Below are 20,103 nucleotides of genomic sequence, written 5' to 3'. Positions count from 1 at the left end.
TTAGGGATGTGTGACTCCTCAAGGCAACGGACACACCAGGAGTACCTGTCACTTATTGGGATAGCCTCCAAGCATGACAGTGTTTAAAATTGGGAGAACCGGACATGCACTCCCAGCAATCTAAAGCTCCCAGGAGGGGAGAACAACTGAAAGGACAACAATCCTTAACAAGAAAAAACAAACAAAAAAACCCCTTAATTTAAAACTACCACCACTACCAAATACTATCATTAAAAAACTAAACTACTAAGTCTACTGAGAAAAGGAATGCAGCTGAGATAACATCAATTTGGACCCTGCTAAGCTTTCATTTCAGGCCCAGGCGGGTGAGACAGAACTGAGGGCGGTTCATCCAGGTAGCTCTCTACAGCCACAGTGCTGTGCATGAGGCTGGACAGAACACACACTGCTATCTAAAATCTCCAATCAAAGGCGCTTGAGGCACATGCGCCCCTGAGGTAGAGCACCCACAGGATCACTAGAATAATATGTTGCTTCTTTGAGTATTTGACAGATGGGGAATGGAAGCAGTGAGAGATTAAGTTATCTACCCAAACAATTAATTTACCCAAATAAATAACATGTGGAATCTGCAGCAGAGTCAGGAATTGAACCCAAATCTCCTGAGGCGCAGTCCACTACATTCCTGGGACATGGACACTCGTCCAAAAGGAACTGGTCTAACACCTTCCTAACATACATATCAGAGGCCATCAAAATAATGGTACCTTTTGCTTACTACCAGTCCAAGCTGACTGAGGATTGGTGACCTAGCACTGTACCCCATAACTAGTCTCCTGAGTTCAAAAGCTTACAAACATTATAATTCCTATATAAAAGCAATGCCCTGAGCCTAACAGTCTTGAGTATCTTTTAAAGGGATTAATACTGGAAATAGTTGTTCCACTGAAAACCTCCATTTCCCTCTGTTGCCATTAAATACGAGACTCCCCTAACCAGGCATTAAATGGTACAGGAGATTAGAGACAAGAAAGCAACAAAGGGAGCTTTTTGTAGTAGCTTGTTGCAGTACAGACACAAGACAGCTGATGTTGCTAAAGCCCAACATTGTATGTGTGTGCAGAGTGGCCAAGTCTAATGAACTAATCTCACTTTGACTGCCTGAAATCCAGTCTGCTCTAGGTCAGGGGATAAATCCGCCCCTGATTTACCTCCATCCCCATGCAACTGCACCATAGTCAGGGGTGTGAATCCTGGCTGATTTAATCCCCTAACCCCTGTATGAATGGTAGGATATTGCTTTACATGCTCTGGGGGATGAGCCCAGCACCAGTTATTCCACTTATAAATTAATTGGTATTGCATTAACCAATCTCCCAGAGTAGTAGTTCTCAAGCTGGGCTCCACAGGCAACTGGTGGGCTCCCGAGTGTTGCAGGTGGGTCCTCAAAGCAGCTTCTGTCACAATGCGGAAACATATGTCAGTCTCCAAGCCATGCTGTTTCCTGTTAGATGAAGCTCAGTCCAGAATCTTTGTAGTGTCTCCAGAGGCCTTGTTTTTAAAACCAGCTAAATTAAACTCAAACACTTCACACCTGCACAGCTGCTTTAAAATCTCTGTGTGGGGTATCTTCTGTGAAATTGCAACCCACAATGAAATTTGCAGATAAAACCAAAAGAGGGAGCTAGAGGGGGGAGGGAGGGAGCAAACGTAGTACCAAATACTAAGTGACCTGGAGAAATCATAGTGAAGATAAACAGAGTCCTACATGCAGAAAGTGGCAATATTCAACACGTACAAAATGAGAGGGATGTAACCAAGTAGTTGTATTCACCAGACTAACATCGATTTAATCATGTCTTCTTAATAGTGTCCTCATGTTATTTTTTCCTGCAACAGCCAAATCTTACCAAAGTAAGGGCCTCAGGTAAAATTTTCAAAAGCACCTAAGTCTCATTTTCAAAAATGAAAGACACTAAATCCCACTAACTTTCAATAAGACTTAGGCTTCTAAGTGCCCAAGTAATTTTTGAAAATGGGACTTGGGCTCCAAAATCACTTTTGAAATGTTGCCCCAATCTTAATTTCCATGGATTTCAATAGGAGAAGGACCCAGCTCTAAAGTCCAGAAGACTGGTTGTAGCACTGGAGCTGATGTTTTCCCTCCAAGTCTAAGTACTGCCCTACAGCAGCTTCCAGAAAGTGTTTATGATTAATGAGTGTTAACATTCTCGCTACAACAGTGTGAGCAAAATAAATGTACAAGAGAGTGTTGACTATTTCATTAAAAAAAAAATTTCCAAGAAACACCAGCCGGAAACATTCTTCTTCACCACTTCTTTATTATAGGCCGTGACCCAAGGTTTAACCCATCTCATTGAGCTATCAGTATGGAGCATTTGACAGGATATTTACTCTAGGACCCAGGTCCTCTATCCTAATGAGTTGGGGGGAGGGGGGGAAATGGGTAAAGGCAAACCAAAGCTGTACAGGGGCCAAGGGAAATATTTGGCATGAATACTAAACACTTGGAGTTGTTCTCAGGTTGAATCTACACTGTACAGTTACCTTGAGTTACCTACACTCAAGTTAGCCTCACTTGAGTGAGAGCAGTAACACCGCAAAACAAACACTGAAACCACACAGTGACGGGATGAGCAGCACTGAGCGTTTGGTTTGGCAGAACAGAGTAACTGCATCCCTCTACATTACTAGCTTAGGCAGCAGCAATCAAGCTTCAACCCATGACTCCCAAGAGGCCACCCTGCTCTAGCTTAAGCAACACCTAACTTGAGCTAGAGATTTGTGTGTGAGCCTGAGAGTTAGGGTAGAGGAAACACTCAAGTTATACCTCAAACTAACACTGCAATAATGACAAGCCCTTAGTCAAGGCAATAGTATTTTCCTAACTGAATTTATCACTGACTGAAAGGTGCCAGTATTGACAGCTCCTGAGACAGACGTTTGGTATGCACAGAGGAGTTTCAGCATAGGTAAAAGCAGCGTAGGCTTCCCCACACCCATCCTACAAATGACTGCCCTCTAGGGATGAAAGGGTATTTCAGTCCATTCAGTCCTTGACCTCTGTTGAGACTGCCACCAGGAACCAGTTGCAATGGTAGATTTTGAGAGATCTATTAGGAACTGGATGGAGAAATCCTTTCATTTGAGCCAGATTCCTTTCACATAACTATCAAATGGCCATCAGATGGGAACGACTCAATCATTACCAACCTGGGCTGGATTCGATCTAGTGACCTTGAAGCAAAGATTCAATGATCCATCTCCACAGCCTGCCAGGCAGTTCTTTCCATTCTGTCAACTGGATTTAGATACACTCCAGAATAGTCTTTACACTCATCCTCCCTGTACTATTTAGGCACGGAGACATGACCCTTAGGGTAGGTCTACACTTCAATCAGACACCCCCAACTGGCCCATGCCAGCTGACTCGGGCTTACGGGCTTAAGGCTAACGGGCCGTTTAATTGCAGTGTAGATGTTCAGGCTTGGGCTGCAGCCCGAGCTCTGGGATCCTCTCACCTTGCAAGTTCCTAAAGCCTGACCCCAAACATCTAAAGTGCAATTAAACAGCCTCTTAGCCCAAGCCTCACAAGCCTGAGTCAGGTGGCATGGGCCAGCTGTAGGTTTTTAATTGCAGTGTAGACATATCCTTAGAGCTAGCTTTGAAGACCTAAATGCTATACCTCAGTAGCCTTTTTGCATGCTTCCATTACCTTTTTCTTCCCCCTCCCCCCCCCCGCACCCCATGCTCCCAAGAAGTAATTTCTGGGGCTGATTAAAAAAAAAACCCCACAGTTTCATACTTAGGAAGACCTTGCCCCCTGCTTTGCGCTCAATTCGAGACAGTCTATGGGATCATACAGTCATGCACAAGCAGAGGGAGTGTAGGGAAGATTCTTTATTCTTCACAGAGCCCATGGCAAGTCTGGCAGTCAAGAGTCAAAACTCATGAAAGACCCTTTTATACCAGGGTGAATGTGAAATACAGAGGGGAAAAGAGTGTGTCAGATGACCCTGTTTAAGATGCAGCTATTACCAAAAGGCTTTAACTGCTCATACCAGATTACCCTTTTGAAAGCTGCCAATTTGACAGCAGCAAAGCGATTTCACTTGCTAAAATGTTGCCAGGTTTCACTGTCCAGATTCTGAATAGCTGTGCTTTTAACCATACAGGAGATTTAGCCCTGGTTTTTCAAAGCTGAACCTACAGAAAAAAATAAATCATAAAGCTATCAGAGTTCCTGGGAGGAACTTCACTTAAAGACAGCTTTAATTTCTTCTCAGGTTAACTTGCCCAATAGAGGTGAGGGAAAAACAGGTTCCATTAATCTGCATGCTTTTCCTGGACAGTTCTTTCCTATTAAAACAGACATGGGATGAACAGTACACTGCCTACCCCTTGCAGAGGTTCTGATCCCAAAATGGATCTGAGCTTTTCACCTTGGGCCCCGTCTCTAACACTGCTCTACAGCCAAAATGCTTCTGAAATAAATGTAGTCAAACTTTACTAATTCTGGGTCACTGAGAATGAAAATGATGCTTAAAATTGTTGATTGGCTCTAGTTTTCAAGATATGCTATTGGGTCAGTATATACGACCCTTGACTTGGGAATGGCGGAGGATAAGTGAGTTATAAAGGGAAGGGATCTCAATTTAAACCAGAAATGACTAAAATACATCTTTGACTGGATCTATGAATAAATCTATGACTGGGTTTGGACAGTACTTGCTTTTTAGGCAAAACAATGAATGATGCAATCTGAAGCTGGTATTGCGTCATACATGATATGAATTGCATCATGTTATTCCTAGAAGTCATGGATGATGCAATCATAACGAAGCTTACATCACTCTGCTGAACAAATTGCCCTATATCAGCTCTAGAAATCATACAGTGTCGTGCTCTCTTATTTGTCAGTGTTTGATTTTGCAAAGGGACACATTTCTGTTTAGCCAAAGTGAGCAGAGATGCCTCGTACTTGTGTGAACAGTGCAGATAACTTCTGCTATGTTTGTGGTGAAGCGACTTTTGCATCACAAAAGCGCAGTATAACCACTATGGTTAAGAAAGCCTATCACCTTTATTTTGGCTGCAAAATTGGAGATCAGGACAAGAGGTGGGCCCCACACATATGCTGCAACATTTGTGCAACAAATCTTCGCCAGTGGTTGAACAGGAAAAGGAAATCTATGCCTTTTGCAGTGCCAATGATTTGGAGAGAGCCAACAGATCATACCAGCAATTGTTACTTCTGCATGGTGCCTCCAGTTGGGAAAGGTGTGTCAAAGAAGAAAAAGTGGACTGTGCATTATCCAAACATTCCATCAGCTATACGCCCAGTACCCCACGGAGAAGGACTGCCGGTTCCTGATGCACCAGAATCATTCTCACTTGAGTCAGACGAGGAAGAGGAAGAGGATGAAACTTCTAGTCCTGAACCATCAATGTCACAGGACCCACATTTTCTCCCATCCTCCTCCTCTGAACCACACCTCATAACACAAGGTGAACTGAATGACCTTGTCAGGGATTTGGAACTACCCAAGAGTAAGGCAGAGCTGTTGGGCTCCAGACTACAGCAGTGGAATCTCCTGGCAGGTGATGTTAGGGTTTCCATGTTCCGTGACCGTCAAAAGGATCTTGTCCCATTCTTCTTCATGGAAGGTGATCTTGTAGCCTTCAACAACATCGATGGTGTGATGGCAGCCCTCAACATCGTTCACGATCCAGATGAGTGGAGACTGTTCATTGATTCATCGAAGACGAGTCTTAAAGCTGTTTTACTGCATAATGGCAATGTTTTGCCATCAATTCCAATTGGTCATGCAGTCCATATGAAGGAAACCTATGACAACATGAAACAACTTTTGAGGTGCATAAACTATGACCAACATCAGTGGCAGCTTTGTGGCGATTTGAAGGTTGTTGCTCTCTTGCTTGGTCTGCAGACTGGATACACAAAGTACTGCTGTTTTCTCTGCGAATGGGATAGTCGTGCAAGAGATTCCCACTACATCAAGAAAGATTGGCCACTCCGACAGTCATTGGAGCCTGGGAGGAAAAGTGTTCAGCATCCACCACTTGTTGAATCAAGGAAGATTTTGTTACCACCCTTACACATCAAGCTGGGTCTGATGAAGAACTTTGTCAAGGCCATTGACAAAACACAAGCAGCTTTCAAGTACCTCCGTGGAAAATTTCCAAGGTTAAGTGAAGCTAAGATAAAGGAAGGTGTCTTTGTTAGTCCTCAGATTCGTGAGCTTCGAGATGATGCATTTGACCATGCACTGCGTGGCAAGGAAAAGACGGCATGGAAAGCCTTCCAGTTAGTGGCAATAAATTTTCTCGGAAACAACAAGGCAGACAACTACGGGTTGTTGGTGGAAAACCTCCTCAAGGCATACAAAAGCCTTGGTTGCAACATGTCACTAAAGATACATTTTTTGCACTCTCATCTAGATTTTTTTCCACCGAACTGCGGAGCAGTGAGCGACGAGCACGGCGAGCGATTTCACCAGGACATTGCAACAATGGAGAAACGCTATCAGGGCAAATGGAGCCCATCAATGCTTGCAGACTATTGCTGGACAGTGACAAGAGATGCTCCATTTAATGAATACAAGAGACAAGCCAAGAAGCGCCGAGTAGACACTGAATAGGACTAAACTATGTATAGAATAGTTTTTTGCCTTTTGTTTCATAATAATTTTTATTTATATAACCCTTTTGCTGATTTTTAAAGTGTTACATAAACAGGACAGGTGAAATATTATCATGTAAAGCAACCATAAACACATGAAAAGACCTAGGTTTACAATTTATGATTAAAACTCTATCTACACAATATACATAGACATAAAATGTAAAAACTTAAATATCTTAGAAACAGTAGCCAGTTGTTTTAATTGTCATATTTGAATTCAGCACATCAAAATACATAACAAATAGCACATTTTATCTCTGAAGCAGACGACTTCTCAAAAATTGTAGACCAGTGTAATTAGACAGCGAAACACACTTGCCACTCATTCACACTAGCCATCATATTTAAGAGTTAGCTGGTCGTTAGCTGGTTAAAGCAGACCTTTCAACTTTAGATTAGTCACGATTGTGTTGGCTGGCAAAGTCAATTACCATATGAAGGCTTCTTGGTGGGTTATGTGGACTGAGTCTGTTATCGCCATTCAGTTTTTATTGGGCAGCCTCCCTTCCCCCATTGCTAACTCCAATGTAGTTGGCACCCTTGGGCCCAACCATGCACACTGGTGAAAGCACTCAACTCCAGGTGGGCCTCCAATGGGCATAGAGACTGCACTCAACCTTGCTGGATAAGATTCCTCATTGGGATCCTCAGTCGAAAGGCCAAGGACTGATTGAGTCATTGAGACTGATTTTACTTATTGCTAGAGCTATAACAACAGGGTATTGTGGGGTTGGGGAAAGCTTGTGTAACCACCTGGCATGCTGTTCCTGGTTCTATGTGTAGAGAGAACTTCACGTATAGGAATATAAGAAGATGCAAACAAGTCTATAGGATAGAAAAGGCCCCATTGTTCCCATAAAACGATCAACAAATATACAGGGGAACATGGACACTCTTCAAACTACAGGGGAAAGCAGTGAATGTGTTATTCCTTGACTTTAGCAAAGCTTTTGATACGGTCTCACACAGTATTCTTGCCAGCAAGTTAAAGTAGTATGGGCTGGATGAATGGACTAAGGTGGCTAGGAAGCTGGCTAGATCGTCAGGCTCAACAGGTAGTGATCAATGGTTCCATGTCTAGTTGGCAGCCGGTATCAAGCGGAGTGCCCCAAGGTTCGGTCCTGGGGCCGGTTTTGTTCAATATCTTCATCAATGATCTGGAGGATGGCGTGGACTTCACCCTCAGCAAGTTTGCAGATGACACTAAACTGGGAGGAGTGGTAGATATGCTGGAGGGTAGGGATAGCATACAGAGCGACCTAGACAAATTAGAGGATTGGGCCAAAAGAAATCTGATGCGGTTCAACAAGGACAAGTGCAGAGTCCTGCACTTAGGACGGAAGAATCCCATGCACTGCTACAGACTAGGACCGAATGGCTAGGCAGCAGTTCTGCAGAAAAGGACCTAGAGGTTATAGTGGACGAGAAGCTGGATATGAGTTGATAGTGTGCCCTTGTTGCCAAGAAGGCTAACGGCATTTTGGGCTGTATAAGTAGGGGCACTGCCAGCAGATCGAGGGACATGATCATTCCCCTCTATTCAGCATTGGTGAGGCCTCATCTGGAGTACCGTGTCCAGTTTTGGGCCCCACACTACAAGAAGGATGTGGAAAAATTGGAAAGAGTCCAGCGGAGGGCAACAAAAATGATTAGGGGGCTAGAACACATGACTTAGGAGGAGAGGCTGAGGGAACTGGGATTGTTTAGTCTGCAGAAGAGACAAACGAGGGGGGATTTGGTAGCTGCTTTCAACTACCTGAACAGGGGTTCCAAAGAGGATGGATCTAGACTGTTCTCAGTGGTACCAGATGACAGAACAAGGAGTAATGGTCTCAAGTTGCAGTGGGGGAGGTTTAGGTTGGATATTAGGAAAAACTTTTTCACTAGGAGGGTGGTGAAGCACTGGAATGGGTTACCTAGGGAGGTGGTGGAATCTCCATCCTTAGAGGTTTTTAAGGTCAGGCTTGACAAAGCCCTGCCTGGGATGATTTAGTTGGGGATTGGTCCTGCTTTGAGCAGGGGGTTGGACTAGATGACCTCCTGAGGTCCTTTCCAACCCTGATAGTCTATGATTCTAGGAGTCTAATGCAATCAAACCATACACCCACCCACCCCTCACCCCCTCAAAATGGTTGGAAGGTAGAGACCACAACGAGCAGAGTCCAGTAAATTCAGTAGATTGTACTGCAGAGGGGTAGAGTCTGAGCCCTGTGTATAGAAAAACAGCTTATGGGGAGATTATCTCAGGTAGGTTTCACACCTTCATTTTCTGTGTTTTGGTTTATTTTATGAAAATTTACACTAAAGAAATGCACATTTCACAGCTTTTGTAGACTGAGCTCATTGTATTCACCAGAGATGCTCCTTATTTCCCTCCATTCCCTCCTACAAGCTCCCTGTATGCCACCCTCCAATATCTCCTATCGCAGGGACTCCTTGCCCCACTCCCACCATGCCTGGGGCTGTGCCCTCCACCATAAACCAGGGCTCTGTGCCCCCATACCAGATCCCTCATATCAGGGGTTCTCCACTGTCATCCCTCCCATGCCAGGAGTTGCATGCCACCCCATTCCCCCCATCCCCCGCACACCAGAGGCTCTGTGTGCATCACCCAGACCTCACTTACTCTATACTACTGTCCCTCCAATTCTCTTCCATGCCAGGGGCTGTGCTTGCCTCCTCATTCTCTCCTTCCCAGTAGAAAGGGATGTGTGCGCATTGCCACATTACCCTTCCCCCCATATCAGGATCCCTTGTTCTGCCATACTAGGGGCTCTGTGTGCACCGCAGTTGTCATCCCCCACCATTTCTTTGAAGCTGGCCAGAGCTAAAATGGGGGGTGGTATGCCAGAAGGTATTAATGGCTGGCAGCAGTTAATTCTGTGATGTATAGACAATTAGAGTGGTGAATCAGTTGGGTCTGCTAACAAGATACAAGGGGATCCAAGTGTCTCCCCTATTTCCTCCGTCCGGTTTTATGAATTTCTTTCTCACACAAAAAAAATCAGTTTCTGCTCCGTGACACTTAGAATATTCCCTGAAACTTTGGAATTGATCAGACAGCACTCAAAAGTTATGTTACAAACATACCAACATGCCACAAGTTGAGAGTAAGGCCCTATAAACTTGCCCAAGTATATAATCTGAAGTAGTATTCAACTTAGCTAAGGGAGAGGACAAGCCAGGGGTGCTTTGGGCATAAGATGGAGAGCTGGTTGCCTGCGGCACCATATTTCCCAGGGGGCTTTGCAGGTAGATGTCAGGTCTGTGGGAGGAGTACCGACTGCATGAAGAAGGTGCCAGGCTGGTAGACCCACTCGGTCTAGGGCCCTGTGTTCCATACATGTATGGGCCCATCATGCTGCTTTTTCTGCAGAATGTGCTGTGAGTAAGAGGAAAATACAAGATCCACTCTGTGTGTGTGTGTGTGTGTGTGTGTGTGTGGGCGGGGGGGGGAGGGGGGGGGAAAAAAAAAAAAACCAAAAAAAAGAAAACCCCTAGTTTTTGGGTAGTACATTGTACTAGTAAATGGTAGTACATTAATTGGCTGCTATAACTCACTAACCTTTCTCCTCTCCCATGCTCACGGAACCTGGACAATAGTGTAATTTCACATATCACCTCTCTGTGGCAGGGACGGTCTTTTTATCATATGTACACACGGCCTTAGTCCAGGACGGGAGCTACTAGGCACTACCAAGATACAAATAAGTCAGTCGTATTTACCAGAGCCCAGTATGTTTAACTTCATCCTTCCCAGTCACTATTCCATTTTCTTTAAATAAATTATTGTTACTGTAATAAATTGTAACTAACCTCCGTCTGGCTGAAGATAGATTTTCATGCATGTTTAAAATTACAACTGCGTACATATGAAGAGAGACAAGGTAGATGAAATAATATCTTTTATTGGACCAACTTCTCCTGGTGAGAGAGAGAAGCTTTCCACCTACACAGAGCATTTCCTCGGGTCTGGTAAAGGTACTCAGAGCGTCACACCTAGCTACAAGTCAAACAGATAGTTTAGCATGTGACCCTGAGTACCTTTCCCAGACCTGAGGAAGGACTCTGTGTAGCTTGAAAGCTGGTCTCGCTCACCAGCAGAAGTTGGTCCAATAAAAGACGTTACCTCACCCAGCTTGTCTCTCTAACATCTTGGCACTGACACAGGTACAAAAACACTGCATATATATGAAGAGCACATGCGCACACATGCTTTTTGTCTGGCTAAGCTACCACCCCTAATTAAAAAAAAGGACTCTCCTGCAGATAAAATTACAGGCTATCTTCACAGTCCCTCCTGATCTGCCTCTGCAGCCCTGTCAATCTGCAGATATTTAGTGATCGCTGTATCTGGCATGATTCAGATTCCCTCCATTAGCTTTCCCTTCATCTCCTGGGACATCTGTGTCCATTGCTGGTGTCTGTCCCTCTTTTTTTTTTTTTTTTTATTAAATACACCAAGGTCTAATTCCTCTCTTGGTAAACTGCCATTGCTACTGCCACCTTAGAGCTCCTGCTGCTGACTCCTAATCTGCTCTTCCATTAGAGATGTATTTGAACCATTTCTCATTTATCTGCTCCTATTGCTTAGCTTCCCTCAGTTCTCACTTTATCTGTCTTTTCCAGACCACAGTTTTCCCCTGATTTTGGTGACAATTTTAGCACTCTCAGAAAATGCAGGATATGTGGAGTAAAGTCTTCAAGTCTGCACTCAATGTACAGCTTGCAGTGAAAACTCCTCTCCCCTCACATGTCCCAGCAAAGTGTCCCAACACTAGCAGAACAGATCACCTTTAGGGTTGAGAAGAGAGCTGAATCTCCAGGATCTAATTATCCTTTACTTCTCTGCTGTGGTAACCATTAGTGCCATAGGGAATAATTTGTGCTAACAACTGGATTATAGCTAATAGCATTTCACATCACAGGTCACTGGTCAACAACTTCCAGCTAGCACATAACACACTCAGAGCACGTCTACGCTACAAGCTTTTGCCGACACATGCTATGTTGGCATAAAGCCACCTCAATCAGTATGTTGCTTGTCTGTGTGCATACATGGCTCCTTGCATTGGCACTGAGCATATTCACCAGGTGTATCATCACAAGTACTCAGGGTGGTGCACCATGAGTAGGTATTTCAGTGTGCAACTCACCAACATCTAGCATGTAGTCTTTTTGGAAGTTTTGGTAATGCAGAGTGGGGCAGAAATGAGTCATATGCAAGGGTGACGGGGAGTAAGGGGTCAACTTCCTAGCAAGCAACTTTCGCCATCCCATAATGTCATCTATATCCCATAATGTTCACGCCTTTTTTAAAAGTCTCAAAACCCACATGGCCCTCTCTGCCAGAAGTATGGAGCCCGCATAGCTCTGCACTATTGTCATGAGCACTGCACAAGGCTGCACAATCCTCCAGTATTTGCAGAGCCACAAGAACTGAATCAGCAGGGAACGTGATGACTTTGTGGAGGACAGAGTGCTGTGGGACACAGCAAACACCAATTCAATGTTGGTGGTGGTGTTCATGGAGTAGATGCAGATGGTGGAGTGCCACTTCTAGGCTAGAGAAACAAGCACTGACTAGTGGGATTGCATCATAATGCAGGCTTGGGATTACAAGCATTGGCTGAAGAACTTTTCGGATGCACAAGGCCACAGTCCTGGATGTGTGTGCCGAGTTCACCCCCGCCCTCTAGCACAGGGATACCAAAATGAGAGCTGCACTGACTGTGGAAAAGCAAGTGGCGATCATACTGTGTAAACTTGCAATACTGGATTGCTACAATCAGGGGGTAGTTATTTTGGAGTAGGAAAATCCACTGCAAAGGCCGCTATCATGCAAGTGTCCAAGGCCGTTAATCATCTCCTGCTATGCAGGAGTGAGAGTCTAGGCAATGTGCAGGACAGAGCGGATGGATTTGCAGCAGTCAGGTTCCCAAACTGGTGAGGCGATAGACAGCACTCATATCCCTATTTTGGTACCAGACCACCTTGCCACAAAGATCATCAACAGAAAGGGCTACTCTTCTGTCATTATGCAAGCACTGGTGGATCACCAAGGACACTTCACTGTCAAAAGTGTTGGCTGGTCAGGGAAGATGCATGACATTCGCCTCTTTAAGAACACAGGACTGTTCAGAAAGCTACAAGCAGAGACTTTCTTTCCCAACTGGCGCACAACATTGGTAATGTTGAAATGCCAATAGTGATCCCGAGGGACCCAGCCTACCCTTTGTTCATGAAGCCATATAGCGACCATCTCGACAAACCCAAGGAAAGAGTCAACTACCAGCTCAGCAGGTGCAGAATGACAGTTGAATGTGATTTTGGTAGACTGAGGGGACACTGGCATTGTTTACTCACAAGCTTGGATCCCAGTGGATAAAACATTCCAATGGTTATAGCTGCCTCCTATGTCCCATGTAATATCTGTGAAGCAAAAGGGGAAAGTTGCTGCCGGGGTGGAGGTAGAGTAGCTATTTGCTGAGTTTGAACAGCAAGGCGGGAGCTCAATGCGGAATATATGGCTCAGGGAGGCCATATATTGAAAGAGCACTTTAACAGTGAGCCACAGTAATGCACTGTGATGGATTGTGCTCTACCTGGTCCTGCTGTTTTAGGGCCCGTTAGAAATCATGCAGTGCTTGTTGTTCATCTAGGACTATAACACTGAAAATGCACCTATTAATTTTGTGGAGCTTGCTGTACATTTATAATTATTACACTTTGTCACTGATCCTGCGAGTTGTATCACAGTGAACAACATGAAGAAAGAGTGCTTTAGGGTATTACTAGACTTTCTACAATATATGTTGGGAACTAATAAAGATGAATGATTATCCAAACAATAGAAGTTTATTGAGTAAAAAAAAAAACACTGCAAAAATACTCTGTGCAAGTTAAAAGCAAATATATTAAAACTTAATACATTTATGGAACAAAACTTAAGGGGAAAGAACATTCATGTTCATTTTAGCTACACATACAACAACTGTGGCTCTTACAGGTTAGCGTATGTGAAGCTGTGGTTGTCAATCTTTCTGGTGTGGAGAGGAGGGGTAGGGATAGGGATGGGGATGCAGCCCCTGATGCCACAACAAATGTTGAGGGACAGTGTACGGAGGTGCTATAATGGAGGCCTCCATGGACTGTAAAGAAATGCAAGGCTGTTGAACCTGTACATCCACAAGAGTCTTCAGCATCTGTGACAGGTTTCAGAGTAGCAGCCGTCTTAGTCTGTATCCGCAAAAAGAACAGCAGTACTTGTGGCACCTTACTATATGTTCCATTCTATGCATCCGATGAAGTGGGCTGTAGCCCACGAAAGCTTATGCTCAAATAAATTTATTAGGGTATGTCTACACTACAAAATTAGGTTGATTTTATAGAAGTCGATTTTTTAGAAATCGATTTTATACAGTCAATATGTGTCCCCACTAAGCGCATTAAGTCGGCGGAGTGCGTCCACAGTACTGAGGCTAGTGTCGACTTTCGGAACGTTGTACTGTGGGTAGCTATCCCACAGTTCCCGCAATCGCCGTCGCCCATTGGAATTCTGGGTTGAGCTCCCAATGCCTGATGGGGCAAAAACATTGTCACGGGTGGTTTTGGGTACATGTCATCAGGCCCCCCTCCCTCCCTCCGTGAAAGCAACGGCAAACAATCGTTTCTCGCTTTTCCTGGGTTACCCGTGCAGACAACATACCATGGCAAGCATGGAGCCTGCTCAGCTCACCGTATGTCTCCTGGGTGCTGCTGGCAGACATGGTACTGCATTGCTACACAGCAGCAGCTCCTTGCCTTCGTGGCAGCAGACGGTGCAGTACAACTGCTAGCCGTCGTCGTCGTCTCCTGGGTGAGACGTCTTCTCAGTGAGGTCGGTCGGGGCGCCTGGACATAAATGGGAGTGACTCCAGGTCACTCTCTTCTTTAAGTTTCGTCTCATGGAGATTCAGTCCTGCCTGGAATATCATGCGAGCTGGAGGCTTCTGCCTCAGGCTGCTCTCCCAGCCGGCAGCACCACGGGGTCGCACCTACCCCAGCGTACCCCTTGCTCCCATGGCTCATGAAGCCTGGACAGTAGTAAGAAGCGGTTGAACTATAGGCTGAGCAAGTGCAGAATGGTGGTAGAATGGTGGTTAAAAGCGCACTGGAGCAGTTTACTGACTCGGTTAGACTTCAGCAAAACCAATATTCCCATTGTTATTACTGCTTGCTGTGTGCTCCACAATACCTGTGAGAGTAAGGGGGAGATGTTTATGGCGGGTTGGGAGGTTGAGGCAAATCGCCTGGCCGCTGATTACGCGCAGCCAGACACCAGGGCGGTTAGAAGAACGCAGCAGGGCACGCTGTGCATCTGAGAAGCTTTGAAAACCAACTTCAAGACTGGCCAGGCTACGGTGTGAAAGTTTTGTTTGTTTCTCCTTGATGAAAACTCGCCCCCTTGGTTCACTCTACTTCCCTGTAAGCCAACCGCCCTCCCCTCCCCCTTTGATCTCCGCTTGCAGAGGCAATAAAGTCATTGTTGTTTCAAATTCATGCATTCTTTATTAATTTGTCACACAAATGGGGGGATAACTACCAAGGTAGCCCGAGAGGGGTGGGGGAGGAGGGAAGCACCGGGTGGGGTGGTGGAGGAGGGGAGGACAAGGCCACACTGCACTTCAAAACTTACTGAATGCCAGCTTCCTGTTGCTTGGGCAGTCCTCTGGGGTGGAGTGGCGTTCTGATAGCACGGATTCCTCCCCCCACACAGCTATCAGATCCAGTACCTCCCGTTCGGTTCATGCTGGAGCTCTTTTGTGATTCTGGGACTCCATGGTCACCTCTGCTGATGAGATCTGCACGGTCACCTCTGAGCTCGCCACGCCGGCCAAACAGGAAATGAAATTCAAAAGTTCGCGGGGCTCTTCCTGTCTACCTGGCCAGTGCATCTGAGTTGAGAGTGCTGTACAGAGCGGTCACAATGGAGCACTCTGGGATAGCTCCTGGAGACCAATACCGTCGAATTACGTCCACGCTACCCCAAATTCGACCCACCAAGGTCGATTTCAGCGCTAATCCTCTTGTCGGGGAGGAGTACAGAAATCAATTTTAAGAGCCCTTTAAGTCCACAAAAATGGCTTCGTCGTGTGGACGGGTGCAGGGTTAAATCGATCTAACGCTACTAAATTCGACCTAAACTCATAGTGTAGACCAGGGCTTAGTCTCTAAGGTGCCACAAGTACTCCTGTTCTTTCAGCATCTGTGTTTGCTGTCAGAGAAGCCCCATTAAGTCCTGGTGCATCTCCCTCTCTTTTTTCTGCTAGAGCTCCTGGGCTTTTCCCCTGTCCACTCTTTCCTTCTCCACAAGTCTGAAATATTCACCCTCCAGGCTCTCTGCTCACAGCCTGATGCAGCACTGACTTGCAGGATCTCGCTGAAGAGGTCATCCCAATCCTCTTCTTTCTTCTCCCCACCTGGCTCAGGTGCTCCACAGGCCCGGTGGGGGAACGCTTCAAGGCCACTATGGCAGCAGCTACAGATAATACAAACAGAGGTACCATTGTCAATATAGTCATAATGGAAAGCAAACCCTAAGATCAGAACTCCCTTCCCTTGCTCCCCTAAAGTTTTAAACACAACACACTTATTGACACTTCTGCTTCAGAGTGGTTGTGCATGGCATGACTCATAGCACCAGAAATGGTCAGTATGGCCTCCCAAGGCTGAAGGAAACGAGGAGGGAATTGCTCAGTTGCATGAGTATGGGGCAATGGCACTGAATACTGGCACCATTTTCCCTCAGGCAGTGGTGATTTTAGCGGATATCTCACTTCTGAGGATGACAAAGGCACAGAAAGCACAGCTGCCTGTATGTCGCTAGCTTATTTACTATGATAGTGTCCTGCTGAAGTTATTGCTGACTGGTATGGGAAAGTGGCCTAATGCAGAGGAAGAATAAGCCCGCCATCCCTAGAAATCTTTGGGAGAGTACTGCAGAGTACCTCCCATTAAAGTTTTATTGAGATCTCTTATGTGAATTCAAGGGACATATCTGTGTAGATAAACAAGCTGCCCCACCTCCCCCCACCCCTCTGCCTACCTCCACAGATAACCTGTTGTACCACGGCCTCTTCTAATATAAATAAACTAATGAAAAGTCAACAGCTATGTCCAGTTAAGTTGGGGATACCATCATTGTAATGAGAAATACATGTACACACTTACCCAAGATTCCTTCCCTGCATCAGGCTTGTCCATGCTCGACTGCTAGGACTGACTGGACTGCAGTAGCATCTCAAACAGGTCCTGGCTTGCAGCATAGCTTGACCACTCGGTTGCATGTCCCCCAGTCACATCACTCATCCTCCTCACTGTTCACCGAGGGGGCCTGTGACTTGGGCTCCTCGGAGGTATCCACAGTGGCCTACGGGGTGGCGAGTCTCCGCCAAGTGTGGCATGCAGCTCTCATAAAAGAGGCAGATTTGTGGCTAGGCACTGGATTGACGGCAGGCCTCCCTGGCCTTCTGATATGCCTGCTGCAGTTCCTTTGCATGGGGGATGCAGGAGAAGGGGTACAACAGGAATCAGTAGTAGTGCTGTGTGAAAACAATCTGTTCATAGATGTCCACATTTCTATGGCTGGCCCGTAGCTGTGCCTACACAGCCTCTGCGCTTCCCCGCAGGCGCAGGAGATCCAATATCTCCTGCCTACTCCAGTCCAGAACGCATGTGGAGCATGTAGCTGGCTTGGGCAGCTGCACACAACAATGGAGAGCTGCTAGATATGTTCATCAAACTGGACAATCAGTAAATGGCATTTCAAAAAAATCATGGGGCTTTAAAGGGGGGCTTTCAGTCTAGGTGACACCTGGGCAGTGGAGTTCATAATTGTCGCCAGTGTCCGGCACTGTGGGACAGCTGCTGGAGGACTATCAGGGATAATACATAGATAATACAGTGTCTACACTCATGATGCATTGCCCAGAGTACATCAACCATGGTTCAACTCTGTTTGGGGAGGTGGTGTTACTGCATCGCTGTAAGAGGGTGTTTACATGGTTGGGAGACAAATTTAAGTGTAGACACATGCACAACTAGGTCGACGCAAGGCAGCTTACATCAACCTGACTTTGTACTGTAAACCAGGCCTCATACTCGAATCAGTGATACAGGTTTAAGCCCACAGCCATCCACCATGCAACATTTTGCTATTTCATTCCCTTCCTTTCCCATCCCGATTCTCTTTTGCATTTCCTCATTAATCCACAAGCTCCTATAGCAGCAGAGCATCTAGTAGAACTCTGCTCTACTGTTATTACCATAGTGTCCAGAGGTCCCAGTGAGAACCAAGCCCCATTGTGCTTGGCACTGTTTACATACTTAGTATGAGATAGTCCCTGCCCCAAAGAATTTATAATCTAAATAGACAAGATGTATGAGTTTCAATCTAGTACTTTAATCACAAGACCTTCCTACCTCACCATATATAAGATGTACTATGTTTTGTGTCTTACCAATGACCAGTTATTGTGTCAAATAAAGAGTAGCTTAGGCTAATGGCTCTACGACGTTTTCTCTAGCAGCCCCCTGATCCCTATCCAGGTAGTGGCTTTGGAAACCCATTCATCCCCTTCCCATGCTTCCATAATGTAGACATAGGTACAGATATCTACTGAGGAAGCTTTTGTTTGGAAGGGTATGAAGGTGGCCTCAGGTACCGAGTAAACAGGCAGTCACCTAAAGTGCCACATCTAAGGAGACTTCAGGGTAGTGCCTGTAGTCATGCACCAACAGGTCAGCTCCAAGTGGCTCACCCACCTAAGTCCTCAACAAAAGGAGGTTTCCCCTTCTGCTCAGCTGTGCCTTTGGCTCTCAGAAGGGGCCCAGAACCGTTTAGCCCAGCTCCCCCATTTTCAATACTCCTTCATCCAGTGCAAAAGAATCTGGGAACTACAGATGGCCAAGTAGAAATAGGTTCCTCTTTTTGTAAGAGAAACGGTTGTAAGTTGACTGATCTTGTCCCTATCTAAAAGACATTGATGCACCAGGACAAGACTTGAGCTAAGCAAAAACAGCTTTCTTTGCCTGGGTTGTTTTAACTTTAGTGCTGCTGAAGGATCTTCATGTATAAAAGGAAGGGAAATACACACAGTGTGTTAGCAGTTAAAAGGGTGAAGTGAATTCCAGCTTGCCCCTTACTTCTGCTGACCCCAGCCAGAGGATTGCTCCAAAAAGAATAACTTACTAAGCTGTAATACAAGTGAACACATTTTTTCTTCTCCCAAGCAAGGCTGCAAAATGAAAAGCATTCACGGCATTTGATTATCCCATGTCCACTAGTGATTTCTGTGGTTTGGGAGGAAAAAGAGCTAAATGTTTCCAATGTAACTTTTCCCTTCTTAAACCACAGTCTATCCAAGGTGGTTTGTGGAGGGAAATCCACAATAAGAAGAAAGGCAGAGGTGGTTGCGGGGTGGGGGAGGTTGGTTGTAATGATATCAGTCTCCTACAGTACCTCACACCCTGGAGTGTAGTGTAGACAAGCCCCTAGTTAAGACCCACATCAGAAAACTAGACCTACAGAGTGCATCAGAAATAGCAACTTATTTTGTTTTAAGGCATGAGAATCAATTCTGACTCACATACCCAGCCCCCTAATAAGGAAGGGATGCAGGCAACTTGGCTGGAGCGCACAAAGGGCAGCCGTAGTAACTCCAAGAACAGAGCCCATCTCTCCCAACTCCCAGTACAGTACTACTAGACTAAGCTGCCTCCCTAATGATGCTCATAGTTTAATGTTTTTAACATTCTCAGTCTTAGACACTTGCCCTGTGCTGCTGCTTTTCTGTGCAGTACTTTGAGATTAGCAAAAGATGCATTACAAAGTCACAGGAACGTGCCCAAGCCAAGACCTTAGATTCAAACATGTTCACAAGCAGCAGAGCCCGGCCCTATTGTCATGTTACAATCTATGCCAGATGGACCAGATACATTGGACAGACGCTCAGGGAAGCTGGAAGCACTTTTTCTACAAAAAGCTCCTGTTGGGAATGGGCACTCTTCCCACTGCCTAGGAAAGGGTTAAAGCTAAGCCATGGTACCTCCACTCCCTCTCCTGCGTGCCCCCTGCAAGCACAGTGACATACAAGCTTTGGCGCCAGCAGATTACATAGGTTGCCCGACTGACCCAGTTTGTAAGAACTGGGTCAGTAAGGACAAAAACATTTTCTTTCACCAAACCCCCACATTAGCCAAGGTGCATTTTTCACATTGTTCACATCACTTTACAATCATACGCAGCCTCATCCGACCCATTTACAAAGTGTTTAGGCCATATACAGTTAGTGATCTTGAAGGGAGAATGGCATTCACCATGGCCTGAAAGGCTAAAATTACAAGAGACAGCATAAATTGACCCCTCTAAGCAA

General features: G+C 45.6%; 1 protein-coding gene across 1 annotated transcript in view; it reads right to left on the bottom strand.

Moving 5' to 3' along the window:
* PTPRA (protein tyrosine phosphatase receptor type A) overlaps positions 1–20,103 on the bottom strand; it is a 127,577-nt gene that overhangs the window by 82,775 nt on the left and 24,699 nt on the right. The window contains exon 2 of the mRNA XM_026648119.1: positions 1,308–1,418. The gene's annotated coding sequence lies outside the window, so the exon portion shown is untranslated. The remainder of the gene's footprint in view (positions 1–1,307; positions 1,419–20,103) is intronic.

The sequence above is a fragment of the Terrapene carolina genome, unplaced genomic scaffold (assembly GCF_002925995.2).
Source record: "Terrapene carolina triunguis isolate 2854851 unplaced genomic scaffold, T_m_triunguis-2.0 Scaffold66, whole genome shotgun sequence".
Classification (NCBI taxonomy): domain Eukaryota; kingdom Metazoa; phylum Chordata; order Testudines; family Emydidae; genus Terrapene; species Terrapene triunguis.
Note: the sequence above shows the minus strand (reverse complement) of the source record. Positions and strands in the feature narration are given on the sequence as shown.